This window comes from Geotrypetes seraphini, chromosome 1 (assembly GCF_902459505.1).
Source record: "Geotrypetes seraphini chromosome 1, aGeoSer1.1, whole genome shotgun sequence".
Lineage (NCBI taxonomy): Eukaryota > Metazoa > Chordata > Amphibia > Gymnophiona > Dermophiidae > Geotrypetes > Geotrypetes seraphini.
In genome coordinates, this window is record NC_047084.1 from 194,730,896 (window position 1) to 194,750,121 (window position 19,226).

General features: G+C 45.0%; 1 protein-coding gene across 4 annotated transcripts in view; it reads left to right on the forward strand.

The window, feature by feature from the left end:
- Positions 1-19,226, forward strand: part of STOX2 (storkhead box 2) — a 424,566-nt gene that overhangs the window by 389,583 nt on the left and 15,757 nt on the right. The window lies entirely within an intron of this gene.

Genomic DNA, 19,226 nt, shown 5'->3' on the forward strand with positions numbered 1-19,226 from the left:
GGCAGATATGCAGCGCTGGATCTCGGAGGTTAAATCTGAGATTTCATCTGTGGCGGTGCAGGAGCTGCGCACGGACCTGGAGGAGGTGGGCACGCGCGTGGAAGTGGTGGAAATGCGCATGGATAGTTGCGAGGAAGCTGTGACCGGAGTGCAACGCTCCGTGGAAAGTGCGGCTGCGGACCACCAACTTCTTTTAGACAAGGTGGAAGACCTGGAGAATCGCACCCGGCGTAATAATCTGCGGGTGCGGGGCTTACCTGACCTACCTGAATATAAAGATGTTCGCGCTACCACTATTAATTTGATTCGCTGGCTGTTGCAGAATGACACTCTGGAGCCGGGTCTTGAGCGTGCTCATCGGGCACTGGGGCCCAGACCCACTGATCAACCTAAAGACATTGTGCTGTGTCCCAGAGCTTCGTACTAAAAGAACAGATCTTCCGTAGAGCACGAGAGCTGGGCACGGTGACCTGGGAGGGACATTGGCTGGAGTTTTATCAGGACCGGGCGTTCCGAGAAGTGACTAAGGCTCTGCAGCGCAGTAACCTGCGCTATCGTTGGACTTATCCGTTTGGAGTGGTTATCACTATCAATGGAGTACATACTAAAGTCACCACCGTTCGTGAAGCCCGGACCCTGTCGCAACAAACGGGAATTGAGGTTCCAGAAGATCCGGCTCCTCCTGTGAGTGCGGGGCCCTGCCGTGGAGGGCTTCCCACCGCCTCGAGATGGCAGCGAGTGGATCGTGGATCCTGGAGCGGGAGGGGAGGCCGTGGTGGTGGGCCTTCACTTCCGGCTGCTGCCTCCTCCTCGAGTGGTCTTCCGTGATGGCGGACGGACAACATTTGAGTGACTGAAGTCTCCCTCTCCTGCTATCGGGGGGATTTCCCTCTGCTGGGATGTTATCTACCCCTGACGATGGTGCTTCTGACTTCTGGGTTCTGGTTTGGAGCTATGGGGAGACACTTTTGGACTGAATATGTTGTGTGAGGTGCGGGGAGGTGTGGAGAAGTGGGGGGCTCTGGGGAAGTGGGATGGAGGGGGGATTGGATGCTGGGCTGTGGGGGGTTGTTGGGCAGGTGTGTTTAAATTGAGGATTGTAGTTTCTGTTATGTTGATTGCTGATTTTTGATTGTGGGGATATGAGATAAGGGCCTCGGGGATTGTTTTCTTCCTTGTACATTGGTGGGAGATCTGCGGACTCTCACTCGGGACATAGGGGGTGGAGGGAAGGGGTGTGTGGGGGGGAGGGGGTTGCAGGGATGTCACTGTTTGGGTAGGGTCTTTCTTTATCTGGTGTCCATTCAAGGATGGGGGGGGTTTAGGCTGGTCTCATATAATGTCCGGGGTCTTAATTCTCCCAATAAGAGGAGGGCTTTCTATAGGGAGTTGATTCGCCTGCGAGCAGATGTTTGCTTTGTACAAGAAACCCATCTGCTCTCGTCCCATGAATCTTTAGCTAAGGATTCCCGCTTTCCCCAAACTTTTGGGCCTCTAGGGTGGGCACGTCCAAGAGGGGAGGGGTGGGGATTCTCCTCTGCAAGGGGCTTCGTTGCGAAACGAAAAGGGTGGTCAGGGACCCTCAGGGTAGGTATATTATGTTGGAGATCCTTATTGAGGGGTGTTTATATTCGCTGGTTAACGTCTATGCCCCTAATGAAGGCTAGGGGGCCTTCTTTCGTGATTTGGTGCCCCGGGTTCTCCGGTTCAAGGGGGGTGCTTTGATTGTGGGCGGGGACTTCAATCTTACTGTGGCCCCTAGTTTGGATAATTCGGGCACGGCGGACCACTATGGGAGGAGGGAGCGTAAGATGCTGAGGGAGGCGCTGGCTGCTCTGAATGTGGTTGATTGTTGGCGTTGGTCCCTTTGGACAGGGACTACACCTATTTCTCTGGGTTGCACTCTACCTACTCTAGAATTGATGCTATATTTGTGGAGAGGGGATTGCTCCGTCGGGTTGAGTCGGCGGGGATAGAATCGATCACGTGGTCCGATCATGCTCCTGTTTGGACCAGGTTCCTGGGGAGGGAGGCGGCTCGGGACAGAAATTTTAGCGTTTTAATGACAGCCTCCTCGATGACCCGGAGGTCGGAGTACAGATTGAGGGGTGGATACGGGAATACTTGGAGTTGAATTTGGAGTGCGGGGCCTCGATGGAGGCGGTTTGGGAGGGGTTGAAGGTTACCCTTCGGGATAGGTTGATTGCTCTGGCTTCTGCTCAGCAGCGTAAACGTAGGGAGGCTGCGGCGGCCTTGTAGCTTACTATTGGGCGTTTGGAGAGTCTCCATAAGCGCCGACCTTGGGATGACGAGCTGCGTGGACGCTTGTTCCAGGCACACCGTGATCTTCAGGCACTGGATCTGGAGCGCCTGCAATTCAATTTACAGCTCTTGCAACAGAGATATTTTGAGTTTTCTAATAAGGCTAGCCGACTAGTGGCCCACCGATTGAAAGTGAGGCAGACGCGCAATCAAATTCTGTCCATTCAGGTGGCTTCAGGAGAGCTATTGCATAAAGATGATGCTATTTGAGCACGTTTTGTTGAGTTTTACTCACACCTTTATTCTCCGGAAGGGACTGGGTCCTCGCATGATCTTGATAGCTATTTAACCTCGGCGGGGTTGTCTAGGATTGCACCGGCAGATGTGGCCCGGTTGGATCGTCCCATCACGTTGATTGAGGCTCGGGGTGCTCTGCGCTCAATGAAACTGGGCAAGTCGCCTGGGATGGATGGCTTTACAGTCCGCTATTATAAGCGGTTTCAAGATTTGTTGTTGCCTCCCCTGCTCAGCTTTCTTAACTCTTTAGAGGGTGACGGTGCGCTTCCGTTTTTCATGCGCTTGGCGGGTGTTACAGTGTTGGGCTAAGGCGGGGAAAGATCCCCTTCAATGTGCATCCTATCGACCGATATCTTTATTGGGGGTTGACACGAAGATATTTACGTGGATTTTAGTGGATAGAATGATGAGCATTCCTAGGTTGATACATCCTGATCAATCGGGCTTTGTGGTGGGGAGACAGGTGGGGGATAATACGCGTCGGGTTTTTAACCTGTTCGAGAGGGCTAGGGGTGGCGGTCGGTAGACGGTTTTCTTGTCGGTAGATGCCGAGAATGCTTTTGATAGGGTTTCCTGGCCTTTTTTGTTTCGGGTTTTAGAATTTGTAGGCTTGGGACCTCGTATGCAGGAATGGATTCGGATCCTCTACACTAGTCCTATTGGCTGTATTAAAGTGAATGGGGGTTATTCTGATACTTTTTCTCTGGGCCGGGGAACACGGCAGGGGTGCCTTCTCTCCCCGCTCCTTTTTGCATTGACAGTGGAACCTTTAGCGCAGCGGGTGCAGATGAATCGGGATATCAGGGGGGTTACAGTTCCGGGCCGTAACGATAAGTTGTCTCTGTTTGCAGATGATCTTATTTTCACGGTGGAGGAGCCCGAGAGTTCCTTGCCGGCTATCTTGAGGGAGCTAGAGGAGTTCGGAAGGGTGTCGGGGTTTCGTATTAATGTTGGGAAATCTGAGCTCCTTAATGTTAATTTACCTCCGGACAGAGTGAATTTTCTTCGGGCTCGGTTTCCGTTTCAGTGGGTGCAGCATTCTATGCGCTATCTTGGGGTTTATTTTGGCCTACCGGGAACGGAGATTTATGATCTTAATTTCCCCCCGCTTTTTCGTCGTCTCCAACGAGATATGGTAAATTGGAATGATCAGTTTTTCTCCTGGTTAGGTAGGGTGGAAATAGTTAAGATGATGATAATGCCTCGCCTTCTGTTCTTATTCCAGGTGTTGCCGCTCTGGGTGGGTAGGCGTACGTTGGAGGGGCTGCAGAGGCACATTTTTTATTTTATTTGGGCTGGTCGGAAGCCTCGAGTTAGCAGGTCGGTTATGTGCTTGGGTCGGAGTGATGGGGGGCTGGCTGTTCCCAATGTGGTGAAATATTATCAGGCTGCTCAGTTGCGAGCCCTGTTGGAATGGCAAGCGCAGGACCCGAAGCCGTGGGTAGAGCTTGAACAACGTTTATCCGCTGGTGTGCCCCTGTTGCATCTACCCTGGGTGCCTGGGAGGATATGGCCTGTGAGAGTTTTATCGTCAGTAGACACAGCCTTGAGGGTCTGGAATATGACCCGGAGCAGTTTGTTGCTGGGCAGGCGCCGTTCTTGGTATACACCGCTGCGCCATAATGTGGCCTTTGAGCCTGGTCGGGGAGAGGGTGTGTTTGCTAGGTGGGAGTCTCATGGATTGGTGTGTGTGGGTCAACTGTGGGATCCGCTCTTGGGCAGTATTAGGTCGTTTGCAGAGCTTCGGGGCCGTTATGATCTTCTGGCTCGGGATGTGTTTCCCTACTTGCAGGCTGTTCACTACTTGCGTGCCTCAGGGGTCCTACGGGACTTACGGGCGGGTAAGACCCCCTTTGAGTTGTTGCTGGGCCCGACTCTCCGGAAGGGTGCTTTATCTGCTATATATCGGTGCCTTAACGGTCGGGGGGTTCGGCCCTTGCCTTACAAGCTTGCTTGAGAAGAGGATTGGGACTCTGCTATTTCTTTGGATTCTTGGGGTGACATTTGGAGAGAAGTTGCTTCGGCGGGCATTGCAGTATTGTTGGTTGAAAATGGGTATAAAGTTTTATTCCGGTGGTACTATACTCCTCAGGCTCTGGCTCGTCGGCGCGGGGGGGCGAGTGCTCTTTGTTGGAGGGGATGTGGGGAGGTGGGCACATACTTGCATATGTGGTGGTATTGTGGGCGGGTGCGGGGTTTCTGGATTGAGGTGTTCTCTCGAGTTTCCCGGATTCTCACCTTGCAGATTCCGGTAGACTGGAGACATGCCCTGTTGTTTTGGCATCAAGTGGATCTTGATTGGGGAGACTCTCTATTTTGTAAGTTAGCTTTTACTGCTACCCGGCTGGCCCTAGCATCTTTATGGAATCAGGGGCGACCCCCCCCCCCCCACTTGGCATATGGTGGAACAGCGCTTAATTAACTGGCAGCTTCTTTATCAGTTGACGGCTTTAAGACATGGCAAACACCATGGCTATGCTCATATTTGGCGCAGATTTCGGGCTTCTGTAGGGATTACTGGGAGGGGGGAGCGGGGGGTTGGATTGGAGGTTTAATTGGGAGATTGGGACTGGAAGAGACCCTATCATAACTGTCTTTATTGGTGGGGTTAGGAGATCCTTTACCCAACGGGGTGGTGAGGACATTGTGCTTTATCCCTGGGGGGGTGGGAGGGGGGATCTTGTTGTGGTTTTGATGCATTTGTGGCTGGTGTTTGACATGTTGGGGTTATGACTACTGTTTAATTTGCTGACAGCACTGTTGCTCTTTTCCTTTGTGCTTTACTGTTGTTGTGTGTCATTGCTGTATACTTCTGTATATTCTTCAATAAAAGCTTTCATTTAATAAAAAAAAGAATGTATGTGTATAAGAGAGAGCAGAGAGTATGTATGAATGAATGTCCTGTGTGTCTGATTAGAAAGGTGTAGAGGTATGAGAGGCTGAAGGAGGAAGAGAAAGAAGGAGGCAGGGGGTTGAAGCCTGTCTTTATAGATTTGAATTCTTTGTTAGAGTATTTTCCGGTATCTGTGTCACAATTTGGTATTTGTTTGAAACAGTAGCCCTTAATTGACAAGGAGGTGTGACCCTTGTAGAGACCTCGTTCATAGAGCCATTCTGTCTGGTTGACTTTATCATATCTTTTGAAAGTCCAGGTCTTGAGAATACACCCAAGTACTAGGCAAAAGGTCTGGTTTTTAGGAGTCATCTAGTCTACTTGCAGTGACATTCCCATATTTGTTTAATAAAATATCCCAGAACCCTTTGCTTGCACTCTGGATATGCTAGCACACAGTATGTAATACTGATACAAATGATCATTAATCCTGTTTCATTTTCAGAAAAATTCACTTTTTGTGTTTTATTGCATATATCTTATACATTAGCATGCAAAAATTCAGTTGACTTATGTCATGCTTGCTAATCAGTTTCTAAAGTTTTTAAATATGATTCTAAAGCTTTTTCTTGCCCTGTTCAAGGGCAATTTGAAATGTGCAGCTGTGCGTAATTCTGCTTTGTTTTAATGTTCTTCTCATCGGCTATGTTGTGTTTCATTCTTTTTGAGTAAAAAAAACCTCACATGGTAGTGCAGTTGTACTAATATTTTAAGTTTGTACAAACTATAACCAAAGGCCAAGTAAATTTGTAAGAAATCTATTTAGCGGAGATACAATTCCATATCTCCAAAATTTGTCTTGTTCCTGTGTTAATTATTTACTGGGTGAAAATGAAATATTTTCTAGAATGATAGGTTGACCTGCATTGCTATTCTCTAGATTCCAGCGTAATTAGCTAAAACTATATTTTGTACAGTTGATTCTCAGTGGTTTGTGATACAATTTTTGGAACAATGTAAGCGTTTCAAAAAAACAGTGTAGTACCTGAGATTCTGAGACTCTCTTCTTCACATGTGTGTTTTCAGCAATATCAAGTAACACCAATATATAGCTTCACACTCAAGTTAAGCAGTATCAGAATTATTTTATCGGGACCTTCAGATATTTGAAGTCATCGAATTTTAAATTTTAGTTACCATAGATCCAATATGCATCTTCAATGGTTTTTTCTTTTTACTATTTTTTTACTTTTTCATAACTTCTTAATATCTCAATTTCAATCAAATATCTTTTCCCTTTTTCTATATAAATATTAGTAGTTATTTATCTTCTCCAAACATATTTATTCCCTTCCAGCATTTCACATGTCCATGCCCCAATCTATGATGTTGCAGAATTGTCAATTTATACAAGGAATGTCAGTCATCCAACTTGTACACCACCAACTGGTCAGCTGGTGGTAAAGACGATTTCCAATGTGCTGCCAGGACAAGACAGGCTGCAGTCAGGAGAATCTTAGTAAAACTGACTTCCCCTTCATTTCCAGGCTGGATCAAAATGTTGCAAAAATGTCAGCCCAAGAGAGAAGGGGAGTGGCCAAGATGGTGGTACATACCTGGTGAGCTCTGCTTCTCTTTTGTGTTGAGCTGCAAATTCTTCTTAGTTTTTGCCACAATATATGATGCTGCACACTAAAAGGAAAGGAAATGTGTGGGTTACCTCCTCATTGACCCACACTTCTTCGCCGTTGCAGCAAAACATTGAGAAATATCTCACTGGGAATCCAGCAACTTTGACCGGAGGTGAGAGATCTGCTAAAGCATGTGTGGAAGGAGTCGCTGAGCTTTCTGGGTCCGATGTTGCTCTTTCTCCCCCAGAATTGACTCATTCGCCATATCCTGCATTGGAGATGGATTCGCCGATGGTGCTAGCTGGTTTGGTTGGAATGCGATTGCCAGAGGCTCCAAATGAGGGCTGCTCCCCGCTAGAACAACGCTATGAACATTGAAGTGTCTCTAGGGCTGGAAAGTCTGGGCCCTGCATGGTGATTACATTTGAAATAAATTGGAAGGCAGTTATGAACTTGACATCGATGGTTCAAAAATCTTCTATGGAGACTATTTCTAAAACTGTTAAGAAACTAAAACAAGATTCTTTTATTAAGTCTCAACAATCTCAATTAGATATTTCTTCTTTACAATAATTTAGATCTGTTGCTGTAAAAGACAATGTTTCATTAAGAAGAAAGATAGAGCAGATTGAAAATTTCAACATAAGATTAAATCTTCGGTTTTTGAATTTTCCTATGGATTCTGGGATTTTGCCAAGAGACGTGCTTAAAAAATACTTTCTGGAAGTCCTAAACTTTTCCACAGATATGGTTCCTCCTATGAATAGAGTATTTAACTTGAAAATGCCTAAGAGAAATACCCAAGATGGTGAAGTTCCAATGCAATCTTCTGTTGGTCTTGAAAATCAGAAATTGGATTTGAATAATTTATCTGAGATTTTAGAGCAATCGGTGACAGAAAGTCTTCAACGATTTACCTTAGTTGCTGCTCTGTACGGATCTTAATGACTTCCGTGCTCAAGCCCGAAAGCTATATACACGATTTAAGGAGCGTGGGTATCCTCACAGGGTTCTTTACAATGCTTACAATAGAGCCCTGTATGCCAATAGGACCCTTTTGCTTTCCAATGTTTCCCCTCATGAGGAAACCAAAACAATGTGTGTGTTATCATTCTCAGACCATGATTCCGCTGTGGCTCGGAGCATTAGGAAGCATTGGCATATTCTCCAGCTTCATCCTGGTTTTCAAGATTTTCCTTGTATTGCATACTCCCGCGCCAAGAACATAGCAGATTATGTAGTTCATTCCAGATATCCTCGGATCGCGGTAATTCCGATCGTGTAGGGCAACATTTAAAATGCAGTGACACTTGTGACATTTGTGAAACAACTATTGAGGGGACAACGTGGAGACATCCTGTGACCCATAAAACATACATCCTCAAATCAGTCACGACTTGCAAATCTAAGTGGGTCATATATATCATTATATATCCCTGTCACATGCTATATGTGGGACGTACACAAAGAGCTATAAAAACACGTCTCATAGAGCATTGCTGCCGGATTAATACTCAATCTATGAGTTCCCCTATTGTGCCCCACTGTTTACAATTAAATCATTCCTTCCAGGACTTACGCTGGTTAGTGATTTAAAAGATCTATGAGGATTATCAGGGGGACAAGCTATCACTGTTACAGCGGAGGGAACAATACTGGATTTTTGAACTGCAGGCCTTATTTCCTATTGGACATAATGAATACATTGAATGGCAGCATAACTTTTAACTGCCATTATTCTTTTTCACCACCAGGGGTCCTTACCCCGGTTTTTGTTCTTACAATTATTTTTTCATTCGGAGCTTGTGCGGGGAGGCTAGTTTTTCTCCCCTGCGGCTCTCCCAGTCATGTGATACGTCAACTAAGTGACGTTTCTTGTGTTTGCAGTTTAAATTGGAGGCGTCCATCCCGGACAAGCGCCATTTTCTGCTCTGCCAAACTGTTGTAGCCCGACGATTTGGGGGCTACAGCTCAGCTCAGCCGTTCCTGAAGAAGGGGGTGTTCACCCCCAAAACGGAGTCCCGTAGGACGAATTGTTTATCTGCTGGCTGCGTTATCCACAGAGAAGCTAAGTACTTCCAGTTGGCTTTTGCACAGTTGGATTTGGACGTTTGAACTTTATGTTCGAGCCCCTTGGATAAGGGGTAGAGACAATTTCATCTGTAGAGTGTGTTTTTGATTAAGTTTTGCACCTTCAGCATTTTTTGTGTGTTATTTATCACTAAAAATTCCACAGAGAGCCCGGGGATGTTTCACAGTTAACACCCTTTTGGGTGTAAGCCAGTGATAGCCATTACTTCTGGGGGCTCCCAGAGGGAGGCTATTTGACTGAGGGCTCTCTTAATCTTAAACATTCGAAACTATCTTACTCAGTTTTCTGAGTGTCAGCAGAATCACCACTCTACAGATTGTCTCTCCCCCTTATCTAGTTCCTTTTCTTGGGGTTTTGGGAGATCTGTTCTCTTCAGTGTTTTTGCATCTCCCATTTTTGTTTTTTGTTACTATTCTATATTTCAAATAGACATGGCTGCTGAGCCGATGCCCCCATTAAAAAAAAAAGCTAAAAGCCCCCCGCGCTGATGGCCCTTCCCAATGACACCCCCCCCATGAACCAGCACCACTACACCACCCCCTACGAACCAGCACCACGACACACACACACCCCCCTCCCCTCCCAAGGGACCATAGGCTCCTCCCTGTGCATTTCCCCACATATGTGCCTCGGAGCTGAAAGACGGGATACTGGGCTAGATGGACCATTGCACTGACCCAGTAAGGCTATTCTTATGTTCTTACCTATGGTACTTCCCTATTCATAGCAATATTATGAATGTTTTCAAGTATGTCACTCTCTATTTCTTCTATTTCCTCTTTCTAGGTTAGTCCACATTGCTTCCCCATTACCTACAAAGCTGTATAGTTCTGTAGCTTTGAAATTATTTTGTCTTTTTTCATATTGCACCATTTTTCTTCTTTCTACTTTAATCCTAACTAGGTTATAATCCAGTTCGTATAGCTATATCCTAATAACTGTGCTCTGTGTACCAGATCTTTGTGAATGCTATTATTCACAGTAACACAGTAAGTGATGGCAGAAAAAATCTGCATGGTTCATCCAATCTGCTCAACAAGGTGGCCAGAGCCATACCCTCCACTTTTTGCAGGTTATACTCCTTCATGATTGAACACTGGCATCAGAAACAGGGCATTTGGCAATTTGTTACCACACCCATTGCTTATAGGCTATATGATGCTATATGATGCCGCAATATCACAGCACCATGTGATTAGTCTGAAGAGTGGTTTTATTATTATGGCCTCAGCATAGTCACATTCATTATGATAGCAACCAACAATCCAACTATCCTGCTGCTAATTAACATAGTTTTACGCTCTAATTTTAACCTTAAAATGCCATTTCTTTCCCCCTACAGATACATAACACCTACACTCTGAGCGCATGATATAAATGTGATTTTAAAAAAATACGCTTACTTGATCCTGTTCTGTCTTTGCCATTTTACAAACAGACTGCAAAAGTCTGCCCGGCACTGGCCTTTCTTCCCAACTACAGGAGTTTCCATTGAAGTCTGCTACTCATTTGCAGTTACTCTAGCTCTATGGCTGGCATAAGTACTAGTAACTTGTGGCTCCTTTTACTAAGGTGCACTAGCATTTTTAGCACGCGCTAAATGAAAAATACTAACGCAAGCTCTATGGAGGCATTAGCGTTTAGCGGTATTGAAGCGCATGCTAAAACCGCTAGTGCACTTTAGTAAAAGGAGTCTTAAATGTTAGGCTTGACGATACCGGGTTATGTTAGTATTCTATAACAGAATCTAGGTTCCTTTATCACAGGGATCTCCAACCTTTTTCACATAAAGGGCTGCAAAATGGTCATGATCCTACCTGTGGCTTTATCTTCACTTCTTTGCAGCTTTTATGCTTATTTCAGACTTTCTTCAATTATATAGGTTTTGTCTCATTTGTCTGTAATCATATCTTTGAAGAAATGTTTCTTATAGAAATGTTGCTGCTTTAAAATTTTCTAGTGCAGCAGTTGTGGAGAAGCTTTTGATGAGCGGTTCTGCTTCCTTGAAGGTGTTAGAAGGAAATGTGTGCATGGGAATGATGCCTATATTTAGCATGCTTTCTGTGACGGCAGAATGAAGAGAGAAATTGTGGCTTCTAGGTGTGTTTGATATTCTTTTCCATCTGTGATAGGAAGGTTAGCTTTTCTGCATTTGTTAACTTTATGATGTGCAGAAACCTAATAGTCTGATACTGTGTGAAACTGTAATAGTGCAAGAATAACTGTCAGAAAAATAAAGTGTTGTATTTACTTGGCACCTTGTCAACCCCTCTTTCCAAGTGACCTACTGCCATCAACGCTTTACTTACTGCACCCCTTCCCCCACTGAACCATTATCCCCCATTATCACAAAGATTGCCAGTTGGCTCCACTTTTACTTTTCTAGAAAGGCTGATCCAGTCCTGTTTTTATCCCACTCTAAATAGCATTGTAATACCAATTTTCTTCAGAAGATCAAATCCACAACCCTATGTAATTCAGAGGATAAAACCATGTACAAAGCAATCTCAATGATCTGACCCATTGTGGGATAAGTGAAAGAGGTTGGATAATATGGAAAACAATGGTAACCCCTCAAACAATGCATAAACAAAAGGCAGCAAAAGGGGGATTTCAGGTCATAATGATACTGTTTTACAATAAAAGTGGTATCCTGGATCCAAAACAAATTATCTCAGGTGTGAAACTTCCCTCTATGCGACGCTGGAAAATGGAAAGAGAAGCTACACTTCTTAATGGCGATGGGATGACATCACTGGTAGGGGAATATTGTCAGATATGCTGAATAGTTGGATAACTGAAGGTCAGATAATCAAGACTGTACTATACTGAATCAACCTGTAAAAAAGATGGAGCCATATTCCTCCTAGTAGCACAGACTCCTTTATACTCTATCCAAGAGGACTCATTATCGCTAAAGAGCTATTTCCCTATTTACAACTAGAATGAGTCATTGTTATATCAGGAATTTTCAACCCTGTCTTGAGGGCACCCAGCCACTCAGGTTTTCAGAATATCTGCAATGAATATGCATGACTCAGTGAAGTCTTTCAACAAAAACATTTGGGATGGCCATAGGAGGAATGCGGGGGATGGTGAAGCAAGCCTAAGTGACCATTATCCCCCTGTACCTTTAAGTAATATATAAAAGGGAAAAGAAATGAAATTTGATATACTGTCTTTCAGTGATTTATAGTAAAAGCATTTATGCAGGTACTTATTTTGAGGCTGGAGCAATGGAAGATGAAGTAACTTGCCCAGTGTCACAAGTGGCAGATGAAATTTAATGTGGACAAATGCAAAGTGATGCACATTGGGAAGAATAACCCAAATCACAGTTACTAGATGCTAGGGTCCACCTTTGGGGTTAGCACCCAAGAAAAGGATCTGGGTGTCCTCGTAGGCAATACGATAAAACCTTCTGCCCATTGTGCGGTGGCCAAAAAAGCAAACAGGATGCTAGGAATTATTTAAAAAGGAATGGTTAACAAGAGTAAGAATGTTATAATGCCCCTGTATCGCTCCATAGTGTGATCTCATCTGGAGTATTGCATTCAGTTCTGGTCTCCTTATTTCAAGAAAGATATAATGGCGCTAGAAAATGTTCAAAGAAGAGCAACCAAGATGATAAAGGGGATGGAGCTTTTCTCGTATGAGGAAAGACTAAAATGAAACATAGAAACATAGAAAGATGAAACATGGTTAGGGTTCTTCAGCTTGGAAAAGAGATGACTGAGGGAGATAAGATTTTTCACTCCATCAAAAATTAGAAAGACTAATAATAATAATAGCTTTATTTATATCCCGTCATACCTTTCAGTTCAAGACGGTGTACAATAAGAGGTGCTGATGATAGCATTAACATCGGTTAGGATTGGCAGTGGGTAGGTGGCCGGTTATGTAGTTGGGCAGCATAGAGGGTGAGAGGGGGAATGTGTAAGAAGAGGTAGGTGTTGAAGCATTTTGGAGGTTCAGACAAATTTGTCGAATAAGTGTGTTTTTAGTGATTTTCTGAATGTGTGGTATGTTAGTGAGTTCAGGATTATATTGCTTAGGACATTGTTCCATATCCCTGCTTGAATCAGCATCCTTTGGAGGAGGGGAATGTAAACAGGAGTGTTCTGCGTGAGAGGCAGAGTTTGTGCTGTAGGATGAAGTATTTCAGGAGGTAGGTGGGAGCGGTGCCGAGGAGTTTCTTGAAGCAGAGGCAGCCAAATTTGAAGATTGTTCTGGCCTGGATGGACAGCCAGTGAAGTTTCTTGTAGTATGGGGTGATATGTTCTGATTTTTCAAGCCAAAGATCAATTGAACGACCGTGTTCTGGTTTAGCCTCAATAGAAACATAGAAACATAGAAATAGACGGCAGATAAGGGCCACGGCCCATCAAGTCTGCCCACTCCAGTGACCCTCCCTATCTATCTTTGCGGATAGATCCCACATGTCTATCCCATCTGGCCTTAAAATCTGGCACACTGCTGGCCTCAATAACCTGAAGTGGAAGACTATTCCAGCGATCAACCATCCTTACAGTGAAGAAGAACTTCCTAGTGTCACTGTGCAGTTTCCCGCCCCTGATTTTCCACGAATGCCCCCTTGTTGCCGCGGGACCCTTGAAGAAGAAGATGTCTTCTTCCACCTCGATGCGGCCCGTGAGATACTTGAATGTCTCGATCATATCTCCCCTCTCTCGACGTTCCTCGAGTGAGTAGAGCTGCAATTTCCCTAACCGCTCCTCGTATGGGAGCTCTTTGAGTCCTGAGATCATCCTGGTGGCCATTCTCTGGACCGATTCCAGTCTCAGCACATCCTTGCGGTAATGTGGCCTCCAGAATTGCACACAGTACTCCAGGTGCAGTCTCACCATGGATCTATACAGTGGCATAATGACTTCAGGTTTACGGCTGACGAAACTCCTGCGTATGCAACCTATGATTTGCCTTGCTTTGGATGAAGCTTGCTCCACTTGGTTTGCAGACTTCATGTCTTCCCTGACAATCACCCCTAAGTCTCTTTCTGCTTCAGTTCTTGTCAGAATCTCGCCATTTAGGGATTTTGGCTTCCCAGGTGCATGACTTTGACTTCCCAGGTGCATGTGATCTTAGGTAGATTATGTTGCAGTAATCCAGTGAGCTCAGGACCAGCAATTGAACCAACAGTCTAAATGATGTGAATTCAAAGTATGGTTTCAACGTGCGTAGTTTCCATAGTAAGTGGAAGCATTTTTTAATTAGGATGTTGGTGTGGTTTTCGAATGTTAGTTGTTGATCTAAAGTAACTCCTAGGATTTTAATGGTAGGATCAATTGGGAAGTTTCTTCCATTTAGGTTGATAGAAGGTTCGGCGGGGAGGCCATGAATATTTTGGGTTTTTCCGGGTTTAGTTTTAGTTTGGAGTTGTAGACCATTGCTCTACTTGGCCAATGACTGATGAGATGGTCTCTGGTTTCGGTTGATAGTGCGGAGATGGGGACGATGATTGTGATGTCATCCACATAGATGTATGATTGGAGGTTCAGTTTGGATAGTGCCTGGCCTAAGGAGAACATGTATAGGTTGAATAGGGTAGGGGATGAGGGGGAGCCTTGAGGGACACCACAGGGATTGGTCCTTGTCTGGGAGTAAGTTTGTTCACTGATGACTTGATAGGATCATTTTTTTAGGAAGCCTTTAAACCAGTTAAGTACATGTCCAAGATGCCTATGGCATCAAGGCGGCTGACTAGGATATCGGGGTCCACCAGGACTAGGGGACACTCGAAGTTGCAGGAAAATACTTTTAAAACCAATAGAAGGAAATTTTTTTTCACTCAGAGAATAGTTAAGCTCTGGAATGCATTGCCAGAGGTTGTGGTAAGAGCGGATAGTGTAGCTGGTTTTAAGAAAGGTTTGGTCAATTTCCTGGAGGAAAAGTCCATAGTCTGTTATTGAGAAAGACATAGGGGAAGCCACTGTTTACCCTGAATCAGTAGCATGAAATGTTGCTACTCCTCGGGTTTTGGCCAGGTACTAGTGACCTGGTGGCCATCTTCAGAGCAAGCTACTGGGCTTGATGGACCATTGGATGATCCAGTAAGACTATTCTTATGTTCTTAACCATTTTCATCATCCTAGTTACTCATTCTCCTTGGGCCATTGAGCCTTTTGACATAATGTCGGTCATCCTAATTACTCAATCTCCTTGGGCCATTGAGTCTTTTGACATAGTATTGCCACTCACATACAACAAAACCCCAAAAGGCAAGAACAGAAATTCTTTAAAATAAAAAGATTCCCTTCCCCTTTAAACATATAGGCAAATTGTTAAAATATATTGTGAAACTAAGTGATTTTGTTGCCTTGACTCACAGGATATAACAGGAAATAATGGGATCTTTTTTCAGTTATGTCGAATGTCTCTATGGTGCTAAAAATCACATTGTGAAAATGAGAAGCCTGGGTTCTATGTGCAAACGTGATCTGTAACTTTTGAGCACAACTGACCTAGTTTTCCGTCTGAATTCAGGTTTTTTTTAAATCTCCTGAATTGTTTTACCATGTAACTAGATTCCTCAGTGAGTTGTTTTTTTATCTGACAACGATGATCGGAAGGCAGAGCCTTAGTTAAGTAATCCATATTTAGGGCCCCTTTTACAAAGCTGCAGTAGCAATGCTGCCACTGTAAATGCATCAAAGCCCATTAAATTCCTGTGGGTTTTGTTGCATTTACTGCAGCAGCATCACTACTAAAAGCATTGTAAAAGGGGCCCTTAGTGAGCATCACCTATGAATGTAATAAGGATGATTGATTTAGCAAATTAAGGTCCTCTTTTACAAAAGCAATTATCATGGAGAGCTCCTTCCAAGCCTTCTCGACCTCTTCCATCCTATCAGAGGCGTTATCCTCCGAGGGCAGCTCCTTACACTCGAGCACCTCCCAAAAAACCACAACAACAACAGTAGAAGCAACAGAAACCTCAGCCTTCTGCTGCACCAAAGGCTTCTCAGCCTTTTTGACTGTCTCAAACAGAGCATAACCTCCATCGTTCTGCCTCTGTCCTTTCCTCTTCCCATCATAGGTCGTCTCCATCATTTTTACCATCGATAGGTGCTGTCACTCTCTTCATTTCACTCAGATTCTACCAGAGCTTCCTCCAAGAGAGTATCCATCCCAGACCACCCTTCTTTAGGAAGCTCAAGCTCTACTTTGCCTCTGTGCCATCGAGGAAATTCCCTTGGAGATTAGGGGGTTTTACTCCTGTTACTACCTAGTTCCGAAGAAGACAGGCGATCTGCGGCCCATACTGGATCTCAGGGCTCTCAACAAATTTTTAGTCAAAGAAAAATTTTGCATGCTGTCCCTGGCATCCCTTTTATCCCCTTCAGAATGATTGGTTATGTTCTCTAGATCTCAAGGAGGCTTACACTCACATCCCCATTCATCCGGCCTCCCGTCAGTGCCTCAGATTTCGGGTGGGGAATCTGCATTTTCAGTACAGAGTGTATCTCCAAGAGTGTTCACCAAGTGCCTCGTGGTGGTGGCAGCAGCTTTGTGGACCCATGGTCTTCAGGTGTTCTCCTACCTGGATGAGTGGCTCATTAAAGATTCAACATCTCAGGAGGTTATTATAGCGACTCAACAGACTACATGGTTCCTACAAAGCTTGGGATTCAAAATCAATTTTCCCAAATCCCACCTTCAGCCATCTCAGAACCTACAGTTCATCGGAGCTGTTCTGGACACTGTCCAACTCAGAGCATTCCTTCCTCAGCAGCGTCTGGATGCTCTTCTTCAGCTTTGCCACAAAGTGTCTTCCCTTTCTTCACTCTCAGAGACACATGATGGTACTACTCGGTCACATGGCCTCGACCGTTCACATGACTCCTTTTGCCAGACTTCACCTCAGAATTCCTCAGTGGACCCTGGCATCTCAGTGGGCACAGGCTTACATTACAGTCACTCCTTCGTTGAGACAGTCTCTCCACTGGTGGGTGCTCTCTTCCAAACTCTCCAGAGGTTTACTGTTCCAGACACCCCCTCATCAGAAGGTTTTTACGACAGATTCCTTGACCTACGCTTGGGGGGCTCATCTTGACGGTCTCCGTACTCAAGACCACTGGTCCAGCACGGATCGTCAGTGTCACATCAATCTGTTGGAACTCAGAGCGATCTTCAGTGCTCTCAAAGCTTTTCAGCATCTTCTTCACGACCAGGTAGGTCCTTATTCAGACAGACAATCAAGTCACCATGTACTACGTCACCAAGCTGGAAAGAATAGGATCTCTCCCTCTTTGTCAGGGTGTGGGACTGGGCGATCCATCACAACACCTTCCTGAAAGCAGTCTATATTCAAGGAGAGAAAAACTGTCTGGCGGACAAATTGAGTCGTCTTCTGCAACCTCATGAATGGACATTCAATTCCTCGCTTCTTCATCACATTTTTCTCAGTGGGGAACTTCTCAAATAGATCTCTTTGCATCTCCCCACAAACACAAAGGGCCTCAGTTGTGCTCCAGTATATACTCTCCTCATCGCCTCTAGGCAGATGCTTTCCTTCTGGAATGGACAAATTTCTTCCTGTAGTGTTCCCTCCATTCCCTCTCATTCTCAAAACTCTTGTCAAGCTCAAGAACGATCATGCCACCATGATTCTAATAGCTCCTCAATGGGCCAGGAAACCTGGTTCTCCCTTCTGCTTCAGCTCAGCAGCAGGGAGCCCATACCTTCTACCAGTTTTTCCATCTCTGCTTACACAGAGTCATGGATCTATTCTTCATCCCAGCCCGCAGTCTCTACACCTGACAGCTTGGTACCTCTCAACATAACTCCTCTTCAGTTTTCTCAACCTGTTCAGGACATTTTAGAGGCTTCCAGAAAGCCTATCACTAGACAATGCTACCACCAAAAATGGGATAGATTTTCTATGTGTTACATCTCTTATGACAAGTTGTCTTGAGATACCTCCTTGTCTTCCATCTTGTATTATCTTCTACACTTATCTACCTCTGGCCTCAAGTCTACATCCATTCAAGTCCATCTTAGTTCTATTGCTGCTTTCCATCAACATATTGAAGGGAAACCCCTTACTGCTCATCCGGTGGTCTCCAGATTTATGAAAGGACTTTTCAATGTCAAACCTCCAGTGGTTTGGGATCTCAATGTTGTTCTTGCTCAATTGATTTGAACCAATTGATGTGGCTCATCTGAAATATCTCACTTGGAAAGTGGTGTTTCTCATTGCCCTCACATCTGCTCAAAGAGTCAGTGAGCTGCAAGCTTTAGTTGCTGATCCACCTTTCACAGTTTTCCATCATGACAAGGTGGTCCTCCCTACTCATCCTAAATTCTTATCTAAAGTGGTTTCAGAATTTCATCTCAATCAATCCATTGTACTTCCAGTGTTTTTTTTTCAAAGCCTCATTCTCACCCTGTTGAAACAGCTTTTCACACTCTGGACTGTAAGCGTGCTTTGGCCTTCTACTTAGAACGCACCAAACCACACAGATCTGCTCTTCAACTTTTTGTCTCCTTTGATCCGAACAAGTTGGGACATCCGATTTCTAAGCAAACCATCTCCAACTGGATGGCTGCTTGTATCTCTTTCTGCTACGCTCAGGCTGGACTGCCTCTACAGAGTCGAGTCACAGCCCACAGTCAGAGCCATGGCGGCTTCAGTAGCTTTCCTCAGATCTACTCCTATTGAGGAAATTTGCAAAGCTGCCACCTGGTCCTCGGTTCATACTTTCACCTCTCATTACTGTCTAGATGCTTTCTCCAGACGGGATGGCCATTTTGGCCAGGCAGTGTTACAAAATTTATTCTCCTGAATTGCCAACACTCCCACCATCCCATTCTGGTTAGCTTGGAGGTCACCCACATGTGAGAATAGGCTGCCTGCTTGTCCTGGGATAAAGCACATTTACTTACCGTAACAGATGTTATCCAGGGACAGCAGGCAGCTATTCTCACAACCCACCCACCTCCCCTGGTTGGCTTCTCTGCTAGCTATCTGAACTGAGGAGATGCGCCCTGTGCTGGGCGGGAAGGCACTTGAGTATGTGCAGTGCAGCAGACTCGATACTTATGAGTTTCTTCAAGCAAGTCTGCTAGTGAGGCTGTCCGCATCCGGGCTTCG